We start from the raw sequence: 18003 nt of genomic DNA on the forward strand, positions 1-18003 counted from the left end.
AAAATTGTGTGATGGAAGGTGTTCCTTAATTATTTGCAGGCACAGTAGACATGTAAATACAATTTGTAAATGACCTATATAAAATGCAGTGCTTGGGCTACTTTCACACTAGCGTTTTAGTTTTCCGGTATTGAGATCCGTCATAGGGGCTCAATACCGGGAAAAAAACACTTCCGTTTTGTCCCCATTCATTGTCAATGGGGACAAAACTGAACAGAACGGAGCGCTCCAAAATGTGTTCCGTTTAGTTGCGTTCCCCTACCGGAGAACAAACCGCAACATGTTGTAGTTTGCTTTCCGTCCTGGGATGCGGAGCAAGACTGATCCAGCATGACCCCCAATGCAAGTCGATAGGGACGGATCCGTTTTCTCTGCCACAGTAGAAAACTGATCCGTCACCCATTGACTTTCAATGGAGTTCATGACTGATCCGTCTTGGCAATGTTCATAACGGATGCAGACGGTTGTATTATCAGTAACGGAAGCATTTTTGCTGAACCCTGCCGGATCCAGCAAAAACACCAGTGTGAAAGTAGCCTTAGCTGTAGACCTTTAAACTTGCGGCAGTTTGTTAAACATATATTTTTTTTTAGGACTTTATCTTTTAATTTTACATCTTAGTATTTATATATTAAGAATTTGGGCCGGTTTTCAGGAACCAACATACCCATTGCCTTTTCCAGTAATTGACCCTTGTAAAAGTGCCTCCGAGCAGGTGACGTTATCTTTCATGTGGCACCAAAAAGGCTCTCTTGTTGGCTGCACATAGTCCCCTAATTCAGTTTTTCATGCTGTGGGTGTTTACCAAGGGCGAACAAACAACGACCGTTCTTCCCCCATTTATTTGGCATCAAACTTTGTGAAAGGCCCTTTAAACAAGAGGTGTTTGACTTCTGTAAGGGCACTTGATATTGGTCTGATATCAGACTGTGTAACAGGACCCCGAAGGCTCTTTCAGGCAAGAGATGTTGAGCCTGTCCATGTTCCAGCCGGTAAACGCAGACCATTTTAAAGGGGGTGCGCTGTCGTTTTTCACAGATCAGTTCCCTTAATGAGGACCTTTTACCTCTCCTGTCTGTTTAGTAACTACTTGCATTCCCCATGTAATAATTCTGCAGTACCTTTCCAGATGAGTCTGGTGTGCCATTCCTCTGTTATTCCTTCTAAAGTTTATGAATGAATTGCTATAAGGGCTCATGCACGCAACCATTGTTTTCATCTGCATCTGATCCGCACCCATTCACTTCAATGGGGCTGCAAAGATGCAAAAAATAGAAAATGTCCTGTTCTTGTCCTTATTACAGACAAGAATAGGACTGTTCTATTATGGGCAGGGCGTTCCGCAGAATGGACACGGCCAGTATTGGTGTTTTGCAGGCCGCAAAAGTGGCTACAGCTGTATGCAAGAGCCCCAAGTCTGCAATAAAGGTCCAACTGGGCGTGTCCCTGCAAGTTCTGACACTATTCAATCAGTGCTGCTAGTAGACTGTGCAGGAACACACTAACTAGTAACACCCAGTTAGACCTTTATTGGAGGTGACTGGCAATTCATTCATAAACTTCTAGTAGGCGTAACAGAGGACTGGCACAACATAGCGTTATGCAAAAGGATGCTCCAGGATCATTACATGTGAAACGCAAGTACCTACTGAAACGGATGCATCAGAGACCGGTCAGGTCACACAGCACATGTAGAAAACTTTACCATAAAGTCAATGGATATCTCCTGTGTATTGTGTAGCTCGTGCAAGACAGCTGCCCCAAACAAAAAAAATAAAAATTTTCAATCCTAAAATAAAAGCATATTAGACAAAAGTAATACACGTATGTAAGATGATGTTTAAACTGACCTGTTTTATTGTCAAAGTGAATAGAAGTCGCATTTCTTTGTGACGGAAGGTGTATCATTATAAATAAAAAATCAGGTGTTATTGTGCTTTGTCTGAAGTTTGGTTTTATGCCTTTACTAACATTACATAAGTATCATCGTAAACCCACAGATGGACATACCTATGTTTTGTGGTCTGAGCTTCTATTGATAGGATGTACAGCTGTCATTTGGCATAAACAAGTTTACAATGACTGCACCTGATAACGAACAAAGAAATCCAACACCATAGGTGAACTTTTCCATAGATATCTGCCTTTGGTCGGCATCTGTCACCCTCGTTTGTATCTTGAAAAGGCACTTGGTTATGGGTCCCGCACCTACGGTATCTCCACAACAGGGTGTTCCCCAGACATGCCCTGTTTCCGCTGGCCACAATGTCCAGACTGTGCGAGGGGCCTGGATTTACAGAAACGGTCCCGCTCACTCTCCTATGTTGTTTCCGTAACTCCCATAGAAGTGGCACCGTGTCTAGATACGGTGGCCGGTGGAGTGGATCTTAGGGTCTTCCTTATTGTAGAAATTGGCATGGCTCTATCAGGCATTTTAAAGTATATACTGGTTATTTGATCAGACCAAATGGCGACTACAGCATCTAGTCAGAGAGGTGACCTTGTGTGTCCCCATCAACCACCCCTGGGAATGCATAGTGGTGTGGCAATGTCCCCCAGGTCTGCCATGACTGTATTCCTATTAGGCCAGCAGGGAGATGAAGAGCTGGCCCTGGAGCGATAGAGACTGAACCCAGTGGCAAGGACCAGATAAGTATGATCACCACCAGGGGTCAGCCACTCTGTGAGGACTGATATGATGTTGGATAACCCCTTTAAAAAAAAAAAAAAAGGTGAAAAAGATGACTGGTTTTATTTTGTGAAAGTTGTAAAAACATACGTACACACATACATATGTATATCTATATTGTGGGGTTTCGCTCTGGTAGATGAGGTAAGCGGACGTAGTCCAGAGGCAAAAGAAAACTTCTTAACGCAAAACTTCTGTGTTTATTCACACTTGAGGCAAATGCACACAACATTGCGTTACTTTGCAGTCTTGGTGTTTAATTCACACACAATGGAAAGTACATCTTGGTGTTACTTCACACAAATTGGAAAGTTCATATAAGACAAGTCACCTTAATGTCAGTTCTGCCTCACTGTGTCACATACCCCCCTTTGTTCAACCCTTAGGGGGTGAACACTCTCCAGACAATGTACTCGGGACAGGGCATCTGCGTTTCCGTGCAACCAGCCTGCCCTGTGTTCCACTGTAAATTTAAAGTTCTGTAGGAAAGGAAACCATCTGGTGACCTGGGCATTTCTGTCTTTGGCCTGGCTCATCAACTTGAGAGGGAGTGGTCAATCACCAGGCGGAATTTTCTCCCGAACAAATAACTGAGACTCGAGTGCCCACTTGATAGGCATGCACTCTCTCTCCACTATACTATACCGGGTCTCAGCTGGGATGAGCTTACGGCTGAGGAAGACAACGGGATGCTCCTCCCCGTTGCTTTCCTGAGACAGTACAGCACTGAGGCCTACTTCGGAGGCATCTGTCTGTACTATAAATTCCTTTTTGAAGTCTGGCATCATCAAAACCGGGACAAGGCCAACTTCAAAGCGGAGAAAGCCTTCACTTTGCGTCCCTTCAAGAGTCCTGTCAATGGCGCGGCCACCGTAGCAAAGTGGGGGACAAATCTATATGTAATAACCCACCATTCCAAGGAACGACTTTACTTGCCTAGTGGTGACAGTTCAGGGCCAATTCCGTATCACCTCTATTTTGTTCACTTGGGGTTTGATGACTCCGTGCCCAATGACATACTCCAGGTATTTAGTCTCCTCTAACCCTATCAGACGTTTTTTTGGGTTAGTGGTTAGTCCAGCCTTCCGAAGGGAGTCCACTACGGCCTGCACTTTGGGTAAGTGACTTTCCCAGTCAGTACTGTGGATGACAATATCAGCCAGGTAAGCCAAAGCGTACTGACAATGTTGTTAAAGAGTGGCAGGGGCGCCATGCAAACCAAAGGGTAACACCTTATATTGGTACAGCCCCTCTGGTATGTTGAAGGCATTTTTCTCTGACAGCCTCCGTCAAGGGTACCTGCCAGTACCCTTTGGTGAGGTCCAAAACAGAAAAATGCCGGGCTTGTCCTAACCTCTCGATAAGCGTCTTCCGCCCGTGCATGGGATACGCATCAAATTTGAAAATCTCGTTCAGTTTTCGAAAATTGTTACAGAACCGTAACGTCCCGTCCGGTTTGGGTATTAAAACTATTGGGCTGGCCCACTCACTTTTAGACTCCTCAATACCATCTAGTTGCAGCATTAGCTGCATTTCCTCTGAGATGGCTTGTCGCCGAGCCTCGGGTACCCAGTATGGTTTTAACCGGACTTTTGCCTGAGGCTCAGTGACAGTCATGTGGAAGTGTGTCCAGGGAGGTCCGAGAACACCTCTGTGTTCCGACTAACGAACTCCCTGTCCTCCTGAGTCTGTTTAGAGGAGAGGCTGTCAGCAATTTTTACTGTGGCAGCTGCCTCTCTTGCATCAGACAGAGGGCCCGGTACCTCTTCTCCTAGAAGACCCGGCCGCGGGCTGTCTTCTGTACAGATTTCCCTATCTTTCCACGGTTTGAGTAAATTCACATGGTAAACCTGCTCCGGCTTTCGCCGCCCTAGTTGGTGTACCTTGTAGTTTACATCTCCAATTTTCTCGAGTACCTCGTAGGGCCCCTGCCACCTAGCCAGGAACTTACTGTCCACGGTTGGCACCAGAACCAAAACCCGATCACCCAGATTAAAGATCCTGACCCAAGCCTGCCGATTATAGACCCGACCGTGGGCTCGCTGAGCTGCCTCTATATGCTCCCTAACAAGAGGCAACACTGTCTCTATCCGATCTTGCATCTGGGTAACCTACTCAATGACACTTTTTTATGTGGAGTGAGTTGTTGTTCCCATGCCTCTTTGGCCATGTCCAAGAGACCGCGAGGGTGTCTGCCATATAGCAGTACATAACCCCCTTTGTTCAACCCTGCAACTGGCCTGCCCTGTGTTCCACGGAGAACTTAAAGTTCTGTAAGGACAGGAACCACCTGGTGACTCTGGCATTTCTCTTTGGCCTGGCTCATCCACTTGAGAGGGGAGTGGTCAGTCACTAGGCGGAACTTTCTCCCCCAACAAATAGTAGCGGAGAAACTCAAGTGCCCACTTGATAGCCAGGCACTCTCTTTCCACTATACTATACCTGGTTTCGGCTGGGGTGAGCTTGCGGCCTAAAAAGACAATGGGATGCTCCTTCCTGTTGACTTCCTGAAAGAGTACAGCACCGAGGCCTACTTCGGAGGAATCTGTCTGTACCACGAACTCACTATTGAAGTCGGGCGTCACCAAAACCAGTGACCCGCACAGGGCAGACTTCAAAGTGGAAAAATCCTTTCCGCCCGCTCATCCCACCGAACCATCACTGATTTTCATCCTTTCAAGAGCTGTGTCAAGGGCGCGGCTATAGTGGCAAAGTGGGGACCAAATCTCATGTAATAGCCTAGGACCGACTTTACTTGTTTAGTAGTGACAGGTCGGGGCCAATTTCTTATCGCCTCTGTTTACTTGGGGTTTGATCACTCCGTGTCTAATGACATACCCCAGGTATTTTGTCTCCTCTAACCCTATCGCACATTTTTTTGGCTTAGCGGTTAGTCCAGCTTGTCGAAGGGAGTCTACTACAGCCTGCACTTTGGGCAGGTGACTTTCCCAGTTGGTACTATGGATGACAATATCGTCCAGGTAAGCTGAAGCGTACCGATGTGGTCGCAGCACAATGCCCATTAGCCTTTGGAAAGTGGTGGGGGAGCCATGCAGACCAAAGGGTAACGCCTTATACTGGTACAGCCCCTCCGTTGTGATGAAAAACATTTTCTCTTTGGCAGACTCCGTTAAGGGTACCTGCCAGTACCCTTTGATGAGGTCCAAAACAGAAATACCGGGCTTGTCCTAACCTCTCAATCAGCTCGTCTACCCGGGGCATGGGATACGCGTCGAACTTAGATACCTCCCGTTTAATTTTCGAAAATCGTTACAAAACCGCAACGTCTCGTCCAGTTTGGGCATTAGTACTATAGGGCTGGCCCACTCACTTCTAGACTCCTCGATGACGTCTAGTTGCAGCATTAGTTGTACTTCTTCAGAGATGGCCTGTCACTGAGCCTCGGGTACCTGGTATGGTTTAAACCGGATTTTGGCCTGAGGCTCAGTGACAATTCATGCTGGATTATGGAAGTGCGTCCAGGGAGGTCGGAGAACACATCCGTGTTCCTGCTGACTAACTCCCTGGCCCCCTGAGCCTGTTTAGAGGAGAGGCTGTCGGCAATCTTCACTGTGGCAACCGCTTCCCTTGCATCAGACAAAGGTGCCCGAACCTCATCCCCCTAGAAAACTTGGCCGTGGGCTGTTGTCAGTACTGGTCTCCCTATCTTTCCAAGGTTTGAGGAAATTCACATGGTACACCTGCTTCGGCTTTCGCCACCCTGGCTGGTGTACCTTGTAGTTTTACCTCCAACTTTCTCAAGTACCTCGTAGGGTCCCTTCCACCTAGCCAGGTACTTACTGTCCACAGTCGGTACCAGGACCAAAACCTGATCTCCCGGGTTAACGATCCGGACCCGAGCCTGACAATTATAGACCCGACTTTGAGCTCAATGAGCTGCCTCCATATTCTCTATTACAAGAGGCAACACTGTTTCCATACGTTCCTGCATCTGGGTGACGTATTCAATAATACTTTTATATGGGGTGGGTATTTGCTCCCACGGCTCTTTGGCTATGTGCAGCAGACCACGAGGATGTCTGCCATATAGCAGTTCGAAGGGTGAGAACCCAGTAGAGGCCTTGGGCACCTCTCGCACTGCGAACATAACATGGGGCAGAAGGAGGTCCTACTCCTTCCCATCCTTAGACACCATGTGTTTTTTTTTTTTTTTTTTTTTAACATGTTTGGTTAAACCTTTCTATCAGGCTGTCAGTTTGCGGATGATAAACTGACGTCCGTAGCTGTTTTATGTGCAGCAACTTACAGAGGTCCCTCGTAATCTTAACATTAAAGGGGTCCCCTGCTCAGTCAGAACCTCTTTAGGTAGCCCCACGCAGGAAAACCTCTCCATTAACTCTTTAGCTATAAGTTTAGCTGATGTATGTCGCAGTGGCACCGCCTCCGGATACTGAGTGGCGTAATCTAGGACGACCAAGATGTGTTGGTGTCCTCTAGCAGACTTTGGTACTGGGCCTATGAGGTCCATAGCAATTCGCTCAAATGGTACCTCGATGATCGGGAGAGGTACTAAGGGAGTGCAGAAAAGGTGCTGGGGGCTAGTTGTTTGGCAGGTCGGGCAAGACTTGCAAAATTCGTCCACCTCTCTAAACACACTGGGCCACGTTGTAATATCCGGTCCTTTTTTTTTTTTTTTTCTGCATTCCCAGATAACCCCCGAGAACATAGTGGTGCCCCAGGCATATCGTAAACTCATGTTAGTTAGCCCACCAACAACTGTTCATTATGTTCACCCCGCAGCTGGTTTACCCAATACAGCATATTCTGATGAACCACAAAACGGGGAAGCATTGACTCTGCCCCAGGTTGTTGTGGTTCACCATCAATTATTACCACATTCTCCCAGACTCGGGATGGGGTTGGGTCCCGGTGTTGTGCGTAACCTAAATTTTCCCCGGAGACGTTTAAGGTCTGCCAACTCGGGACCCAGTGGCAAGTCCTCCACGTCTACCACCATTACACTAAGCGGGGTTGTCTGCCCCTCTTCCACCAAAGTGGTGGTCACCCCTAATGCTGGCCCTTCGGCCTCAGGTTCCCAGGGTTCTGGCTTTCCTCCTGATCAAGGCCAATCTCCTGGGTTTACCCCTGGCTCGCAGGTATCAGTAACTCACAACCGTCCATAGGGCCGGGAAGCCTGTAAAGTCTCTCCCTATTATGAGTTCGTAGTGTAGATTTGTGGCGACTGCCACCTCGTGGGTCCACCTGCCGGCTACCGTGGTTAAAGACACCAGCGCTGTGGGGTAGTATTTTAAGTCTCCATGGATGCACATCACCCCGACTTTCTGGCCAGTATACTCAGTGGACCGCACTGGGGTAGCCCTTACTAGGGTCACCAAGCTCCCAGAGTCCAGCAGCGCCTCCGCTTGAGTGTCTCCCACTTCCACCTGGCACAAGTGATCTAAAGACTCTGGGGTACCTGTTGTACACAGTTTCCTGGCATATAGCGACTGACGGTAACCACAATTAGTGTCCATGGGCTCAACCCAATGAGGATAGTCGGCCCTTACATGGCCAGGCTCCTGACGGTGCCAGCAGACTAACGAAGCCAGGCCCATAGTGGGTACTTCCTAGGTGGGTTTCATCGGCTCAAATCTCCGGGCCTGTGCCCCCCCCCCCCAAAAAAAAAAAGAGCCCCCCCCTGTAGATTCTTAGTAGCCTCATAGCGTTCCACCAGGTCCACCATCTCCAGGGTATTGCCAGGAGACACCTGGCCGATCCAGTGCCGGAGAGGGGGTAGAAAAGCCCTCGAGAACATATCCGCTAATAGTCGATCCATCATAGCCGTGGGACTCGGCACATCAGGCTGTAGCTACTTTTTTGCAAGAGGTGAAATAAGTCATAATACTGGGGTCTCGCGGGCTCAGCCGGGTTAAACCCCCACTGATGTACCTGCTGGGCCCGGACCAACACATTCACCCCCAGTCTTGCCAGAATCTCACCCTTTACTTTATGGTAGTCGGGTGCTTGATGGTCCGGCAAGTCGAAATACACCAGCTGAGAATCAGATGCCAGGAACGGAGCAACGACCTCAGCCCACTGGTCTCGGGGTAGTTTCTCCCTTGTGGCCACCTTCTCGTACATCGCCAGGTAGGTTTCAACGTAATCTAAGGGTGTCATCTTGGGGATCGCCCTACGGACCGCTTTCCGGACATCATGGACGCTTTGGGATGTTCCTGACGTCTGTATAGCCATCACGTGTTGTAACAGCAGCTGGTTTGTTTCTTGCTGCTGCCTGTTAGCCTCCCGTTGTTTGCAGGTTGGTTTCTCGCTGCTGCTGGTTAGCCTCCACAAGAGCCTTCCTTATGGCCTCCATTTTGTCGAGGGTCACGGATTGAAATTTAGCGGGTTTAATGCAAGACATACAACCGTGCCTTGAGCAAAAATGAAAAACAAAAATACTTCAGCGATCACGCCTGCCTCAGTGCGCTTGCACGCATCCTCCACCAATTGTGGTGTTTTGCGCTGGTAGATGGGGTAAGCGGACGCAGTACAGAGGCAAAAGACAAGTTCTTAATGCAAAACTTTTTTTGTGTTTATTCACACTTGAGGCAAATGCACACAACAATGCATTACTTTGCAGTCTTGGTGTTTACTTCACACACAATGGAAAGTGCACCTTGGTGTTACTTCACACAAATTGGAAAGTTCATAGAAGACAAGTCACCTTGATGTCAGTTCTGCCTCCAGCAGTCCGCTGCAGGCTTTAGGGGGCCTGTTTCCCCCTCCAACCTGGCACCAAGCCTCAGATCCCAACACAGAGATCCTGCTGCTAAGCCCATCTGCCGATTTAAGGACAGCCAGGTGCTGCCAAAATCCTGGATCTGCAATTAAAATTCAGTCCTGTATTTGACCCCACCTGGCTGCAAATCAGCCCAGCAGCACACGCTGGAATTCCCCTCACTGTGTCACTATTATGTTAGAATGCTAATACCGGTTTTGAAGGGATTGTCCCTATAAGTTGTCCCCTCTATCCTGAAGGGATAAGTGGTCCACCACTCCATTCAACAAAGTACATGCGCTCAGCTATCCCAGAGAGCTCCATAGAGCTAAATGGAGTGGCCCTGCACATGTGTGACCGCCTCTCCATTCAGACGAGGGAGAATGAGCCCACCCCCACCCCAGTTGTTAGGCAGGGGCCCCGGTGGTCCAACCCTCGCCAATCGGACACTGTGGATAGATAAGGTGTCTTCATGGAACAAACCCTTTAAAAGTGGTAAATTTTAAACTGCTAAAAATGTTGAGGGAAAACAAGGACACAAGTGCAGGGGGATGGGGAAACCCCTTTAAATCTTCCCGACCGTGATAATATTATAGTAACTTCTCAGTGTCAAAGATTGTGTATGAGTCACAGTAATGAATGGGTTATTTGAGCTTGAAGATGCTTATGCATATCTGACTCATTTGATGCATGAGTAACTCCTTGATTAAAGTTCCTGGCATAAGTTGACCTACAGTCTTACGTGGTTGTACACCCTCCCCGGAAGCACTGCTATCACAAGAGTCGGCTACTGCCACACAGGGGCTAAAGGATCTTCAGCTGCCAACTTTTGATTTTAGGGATGCTAACAAAAAGGTGCAGCTTGTAGCACAATTCATAACTTTCCAGCACTATTCAAAAGATATTGGTCACATTTAGCAGGACAAAATGAAGCAAATGCTGGCGGCTCTTCAGCTTCCCCCCCTCCCCTCTCTCAAGTATTTATGCAGTGATACTGGTCTCCTAGCATGCCGGCAAAGGGGAGATAATTTGTTTTTATTTATTTAATTTAATTTTTTGAAGGGGGAGGGCTTACCTGTTGTGGTAGGGAGCACTACATTGTCAACCTGGAGTGGCAGTAAACTCTGTGCTCGCGTTCCGTAAACACGTGGCTTGTAAAACTTGTGCATGGTGTATATATCTTTTTTATTTTTTTTTGTTCTCTGCTCAAATAGAACTTTTGATTAGTGTTCAAGATGATGTTTTAAATAATAAATAAAAACAAAATACATGAAGATCTGAGGTTTTTTTTGTTACGGTATATACTTATGGCTACTTTTTTTTTTTTTTTATTAGGTTTAATTAATTTTATTACATTTGTAGTGTATGTTCTGCAGACGTTGCAGCTGCACTGAACATTTGATATGCACAGATGTGTCTATATATATATATATATATATATATATATATATATATATATATATATATATATATATATATTTATTTTATATGCATGAAAGTTCCTTCCTGAACTTCCCGATGGACGTGCAGGCTCAAATATGATAAAGAAAATGTGCAGCTTTCCACATTTACGGTAAACGTTCAGGCTATAGAGTTGCATCTGCTTTTTTTTTTTTCTTTTTCTGATGCTTGCCACTCCCTGAAATTCTAGAGTGCAAGTAACAAGTGAGGTTTTTCCTTTTTTTTTTTTTTTTTTTTTTTTTTACAATGCCAAGATTAGAGAAGGGCATGCAACAATGAAATATCTTGCCGGACCTATAAGGAAAATCCATCCATCCGCTTCCTGAGTAGTTTGAGCGTTCGGCTGCTTTGTTCAGGAAGCGATGTTGAGGGGATAACTGCTTCCTGTGAGGGCTGGAGAATAATTTTGCAGCCTGAGAGGTTTGGAGGAATCTGTGCTTTTCTTTTCTGTAGGGGCTCCTCAAGGAAGCAAAGTGATCCACATGGCACAAAGAACAATGTTTTTGCTTTAGTTTTTATAGACTATTTTTATAGTCTTATAGTTTTTATAAACAATATTTTCTTAAAGCTAATGTGTATCAGATCTGACCTTTTTTATTTGGTTTAAATCATGTTTTTGTTAAAAAAAAAAAAATTATATATAATATATATATATATATATATATATATATATATATATATATATTATTCCAAAAAAAAGAACAAATTCCAGCTTCTCCATAAAAACTATGGTCTTTATTAAACAAGCGATAAACTCCCATAGAAAAAACACTTATCTATGCGTTTTGGATTTAAAAATTAGAATCCTTGAGTGAGGATGACCATAAGTAAGGATTTTAATGTTTTAATCCAAAACACGTATATAAGTTTTTATTTGGAAGCTGGAATTTGTTCCTCTTTTTTGGATTTACCTTTTAGTGTGCTGTGTTCCAAGCACCTCTGTGCCTTCCAAATGATGAGCAGGTGAGCACTTTGCCTATATGTGTGTGTGTGTAAAATAAATATATATAGCCGGCCGCAAAATACTGATTACATATGGACCGTGTAAATGTGGCCTATGGGAGAGTTTTCTATTCATGCTCTGTGACCGATGCAGAAGTCGGGAGGAAACTGATAAGTACAGAAGAGAAAATCATAATCTATTAGGCATAGTGGTCAGTTTCAAAATTGCAGGATTATATGTATTTTTCTTTAAAGGGAACCTGTCACCAGAATTTTGTGTATAGAGCTGAGGACACGGGTTGCTAGATGGCCGCTAGCACATCCGCAATACCCAGTCCCCATAGCTCTGTGTGCTTTTATTGTGTAAAAAAAAAGATTTAATGCATATGCAAATTAACCTGAGATGGGTCCTGTATGTGAGATGAGTCACGTACAGGACTCGTCTCAGGTTAATTTGCATATGTATCAAATTGTTTTTTTTTTACACAATAAAAGCACACAGAGCTATGGGGACTGGGTATTGCGGATGTGCTAGCGGCGATCTAGCAACCCATGTCCTCGGCTCTATACACAAAATCCCGGTGACGGATTCCCTTTAAATATACACTACTCACAAAAAGTTAGGGACATTTGGCTTGTGGGTGAAATTTCAGGAACCTAAAATGCACTCTAACCTTTACCGCTGAACTTAATGTGATCTTCTCTAAACTTTTGAATTCATAGTCCAACTGTTCAGTGTTTAAGTACAACTTGCTGTTCTCTAACAATAAGCTTAATGGCAAAATTCACAATATGTGTTTGCAGGATAACAGGCTGAACTAGATGGACAGATGTCTTTTTTTCAGCCTTATAAACTGTTACTATCCATGAATCGCCCAATAAATTCAATTATAATTATTTAAACAGTCCTGCTCTTCACATTTTGACATCATGAGACAAAGACGACGCCTAGCAATTGATCTATAGGCGTACCTCACCATTGCAAGGCTTCAAGCAGGATGTACTCAGATGGAAGTAACCACTGAGCTTAGAGTATCACAGAGTGTCATCAGCAGGTTGCAACAGAGATACAGAGAGATTGGAAGAATCACAGAAAGGCATTAAAGTGGCCACACTGATGACCACTTCATTGTAAACAATGGCTTGCGGAACCAGATGATGAATGCCACACAACTCCTAGAATTTAAAGAGAGGTGAGAGGCACCCAAGTGTCACGTCAGACCATTCATTACCGTTTATATCTGTGTGCTAGACTACCTGCAAGGGTACCTGACTACACCACCAGACATGGGCGTCATCATCTTGCATGGGCCAGGTAGAATCTACGCTGAATGAGGGACCAGGTCCTCAGTGCTGCTCACTGATGAAAGTCTATGCACGCTGAGCAGAAATCATGACCACCAGCGATGTTGGAAGCATCATGGAGATCATTGTGCATCAGCCACTGTTGTCACCAGATGAGCCTTTGGTGGTGGTGGTGGTGGTGGTGGTAGTGTCGGTGTCTAGTCAATACAGAACTGCCCAACACTTTGTGAATGGTAGAATGATAAGCCCATACTACTTGAATAACCTCATTGATCCAGTCATTGTGCCTCTGCATGAACAACACAGGCCTAATTCTATCTTCATGGACGACAATGGGCCAGCTCATCGAGGTTGCATCATTGGGCAATGGCATCTAGAGACGGGTGCTTCAAATAGAGTGACCTGCAATTGTAAATCTTCTGTTTGAGCCCAAAATCCTATAGATAAAGGCATAAACTCTGCAAGATGAATGCACCTTACTAGCTTTTGCAGATGAGGAACAAAAAAGCTTGCACAATACCCTCGGCAATAAAATCTATCATTTTACGGGACGTTGCTTGGTTGACAGCATTTCAGTTTGGTGCAAGCACAAAGCCGACCTATAAAAGAAAACCAATTCCATTCTTATGAACTGGACGTCAATCTGCATATCGAGGGATAATGCACAGAGGGCAATTTTATTGTATCGGCTATATAACATACTTCCCCTCCCATTCCTCTACAGATGTACAAGATCTCAGTTAGGAACCATTCACACTTGCATATGAAAAAAACAAATCAAAACCGGACGAGCAATATCATTTTTAAAGAATTTCTTCCATAGCATATCCACAACTGTTCTGTATTTAGATTTTCATCCATATTTTGTAATGTGGCTGAAATAGGGATGCAGCAAAAAAAAAAACCTGAACAAATGTGCACAATTGACTATATGCACCCCAGTAATGTCACTTCCTCTGTAGAGCAGTACAAAAAAAAATTATAAAATATAACACACTGGTACTTTTTCTTCGAGCAAGGCAAAAAAAACAAAAACTGTAGATCTCTATGGGACAAAACCGCCAGATCCAGAACATGCTTCTCTCCCCGTCCCCCGTCCCCACGCACAGTTCTCACTCCCTGGTGGCTTTCTTTATTGAGCTTCCTGTCCTCCTATGTCAGCTTCTGTCAACTTCATGTGCGCTGCTGCAGCCAATGACTGGCCTCTGTGATGTGACCCACCAGTGAAGGGCCGATGGGAGCATGTCGCTGCCGTGGCACACGTGACCCTGTCCATGCAGAAGTTGACAAATGGGAACCAGATAATCTGAAGAGTCAGAGAACCAGAATGGAAGAGTAGAGGGACAGATAGCGGGGGTGCAAATTTTAAAAAAATAAATAAAAAAAGTGACACCCCTTTTTTTAAAAATTAGTTTCTCATTACACTTCCGTAGTACAGTCGGCACTCTTGGCATCAGTAACCTTTACAGCCTGACTTTGCTATACTGACTGTATATTGCAAGTAGCAAAGATTCCTCGCTTTCTTCTGTAACATGAGATTTATTTTGGAAGAGTTTTTTAATTCACTGTACAGAGATTAAATAATTTAGTGTCATAACCAGTACACAGGACAGCTGCACCACAAGATGTATATGGAATTACATGATAAGGCATGGCAATTTGATATCTGTTCAAGTGTGTGTGCGTGACCTTGAGCAGTTATTTAGAAGTTTTCCGATATTTTTCCTTTTTTATATACATGTAGTTGAGTGGTTTGTTAGGCCTGCACATGAGGGTTTTGTTCCAGTTTCTTAACCATTTAAATTTGAACGAGTAAGGCCTCTTTCACATGGGCGTTCCGGATTTGCTCCTGATGCGTCGCGTGTGCATTGCGGGAAACCCGCGCAATTGTAGTCAGTTTTGACTAATTGCGTTCCAATGTTCAGGGTTTTTTTCCGCGCGAGTGCAATGCGTTTTGCACGTGTGTGAGAAAAAACTGAATGTGGTACCCGACCCCGGACTGAAGTTCAGGTTTGGGTTAGGTGTTCTATTCATTTTATTATTTTCCCTTATAACATGGTTAGAAGGGAAAATAATAGCATTCTTAATACAGAATGCATAGTAAAATGTGGATTGAGGGGTTAAAAAAATATATATATTAACCTACCTTCTCCAATTGATCGCGCAGCTGGCAGCGTCTTTTTTTCTGCTTCTTTCAGGACCTTTTGATGTAATCGCGCTTACCACGTGGTGACGTCAGCACAGGTCCTGATCTTCGATCTTCATTCAGCAGGACCTGCGCGATTACGTCAAAAGTATTTTTTTGCAGGTCCTGAAAAAAGAAGCAAGAAGATGACGCCGGCTGCGCTATCAATTGGATAAGGTGAGTTAATTCAATTATTTTTTTATTTAACCCCTCAATCCACATTTTACTATGCATTCTGTATTCAGAGTGCTATTATTTCCCCTTATAACCATATTATAAGGGAAAATAATACAGTGAATACACTTTAATGGGGTCCGGGGTCGCTCATCCCGATCATCTCCTAGCAACCATGCATGAAAATCGCACCGTATCCGCACTTGCTTGAGGATTCTTGCGATTTTCACTCACTCATTCATTCATTTCTATGGGGCCTGCGTTGCGTGAAAAACGCAGAATATAGAACATGCTGCGATTTTCACGCACCGCAAAAGTGATGCGTGAAAAACATCGCTCATCTGAACAGCCCCATTGAAGTGAAAGGGTCCGGATTCAGTGCGGGTGCAATGCGTTCACCTCATGCATTGCACCCGCACGGAATTCTCACCCATGTGAAAGGGGCCTAAATGTTTGATCTTATCGGAATCTGTTTTAGTTGCCAAAATCTTTACACACAATGATGATGTGTGTGGCCCATTGCCATTACCAACCAGGTCCACGATACTCTCGACATCTTTCGATTTTCATGTATTAGTACTTCTCTATGAATACTAAAAAAATAAAGTCCAAAAACCTAGTTTAAAAAAAAATAAAGATAATGCAAAGACTAGTAAAAAGAAAAATGAAAATATTTTATGCTAATACTGAAAAGGTCATTGTAAGTTATCAAAGTATGCTACCCTCAAATTACACTCTCCCAAATTGTCTGCTTAAGGCTACTTTCACACTGGCATTTCTGGGTCCGCCTGTGAGATCCGTTTCAAGGCTCTCGCAAGTGGACCAAAACAGATCGGTTCAGCCCCAATGCATTCTGAATGGATAAGGATCCGCTCAGAATGCTTCAGTTTGCCTCCGTTCAGCCTCCATTCCGCTCTGGAGGCTGCTTGCAGCGTTTTGATGTCCGTCTGACGAAACTGAGCCAAACGGATCCGTCCTGACTTACAATGTACGTCAATGGGGACGGATCCGTTTTCACTGACACAATATGGTGCAATTGAAAACGGATCCGCCTCCCATTGACTTTCAGTGTAAGTCAAAACTGATTTTTTTTTTTTTTTTTTTCATGGTAATGCAAACGGATCCGTTCTGAACGGATACAAGCGTTTGCATTATAGGTGCGGATCCGTCTGTGCAGATACCAGACGGATCCACACCTAACGCAGGGGTGAAAGTAGCCTAAGACACTTTAAAATGTTGAGGGAGATCAGATGTTCCTTTTCAGTATCAAACAATCAGATCCACGATGTCCAGGTCAAAGCACGTCTTCCCCCTATGTCTAGGTCCTCAGGCAAAAGAATTCTGGATTTTAGGGATGAGGCTATAATGTCCGTGAGCAATTTCCTTTTAGTTTGCCCATACATGATCAGGTTTTCAGACGCAGTTTTGAAGCTAAAAACCAGGTGTGGATTGTAAAAGTAGAGAGATTGTACTTTTCTTCTGAATCCATACCTGGTTTAAGTTTCAAAACTGCATCTGAAAACCAGAGTATGGGCAACCCTATGCTGGGTATCCATGTTCAGGTTTTCTGAAGCCAAAACCAGGTGTGGATCATAAAGGGAGGGTAACTATAAAGTGCAGATACTACCTCACCTTTCAGCAATCTACTCCTCGTTTTTGCTCCAAAAACTGCAATAGAAAAACCTGAATGTGGAAACCCACCCATAAAGCGACCGGGGAGGGGCATTTCCCTGCCCTGTTAAAAATGAATTGTTCTTCCAGCTGTTTCAACCAGAGGCTCGTGTAAATAAAACAAGCACAACAGTTGTTCAAAAATCATTAGCCATGAAAGAAAGACTTAATTCTACAACGTAAAATTTACAGCTCAGAATGGCAGCAGCTGCAGGTATCAAGTTATGTTTTACACGTACAAAAACACATTTGTAAAAAACAAGAAACAATTCTAGCAGAATAACCACCACAAGGGTTATCACCACCAGTTACAAAGGGTAGGAGGAAGGGCATATACCATAGGGCATCTTAGGGCTCATGCACCTACTTATTTTTTTTGTCCGTGTCAGTTCCCCCCCTGCCCCACCCCACTTGTACGAGGAACCGTTCACTTCAATGGGGCCAAAAAAAAAAAAACGGAAATGATTCAGTGTGCCTTCTGTGTCCGTATGTCCAAATACAAATAGAACATGTCCTATTATTGTCGACATTACGGATAAGGATAGGACTGTTCTTTTAGGGATCTTAGGCTACATGCCCACGACTGCATGTACTTTGTGGTCCGAAAACCGTGGAAAATACTTACACTGGCCATCTACATCCCGCACTTTCCTCAACCCCTATTATAGAAATGCATATTCTTGTCTTCAAAAACGGACAAGAATAGGACATGTTCAATGATTTGCAGAATGGACGGCAAACGCATGATATCCGCTTGCTGTCCGCTTTTCTTGCGGCTTCATAGAAATAAACGGGCCTGCGTGTAATCTGAAAAGAATGTGGTTCAGGGTACTTTCA

General features: G+C 44.6%; 1 protein-coding gene across 2 annotated transcripts in view; it reads left to right on the forward strand.

The window, feature by feature from the left end:
• Positions 1–18003, forward strand: part of IGF2BP3 (insulin like growth factor 2 mRNA binding protein 3) — a 114210-nt gene that overhangs the window by 47010 nt on the left and 49197 nt on the right. The window lies entirely within an intron of this gene.

Source organism: Bufo bufo, chromosome 5, assembly GCF_905171765.1.
Source record: "Bufo bufo chromosome 5, aBufBuf1.1, whole genome shotgun sequence".
Lineage (NCBI taxonomy): Eukaryota > Metazoa > Chordata > Amphibia > Anura > Bufonidae > Bufo > Bufo bufo.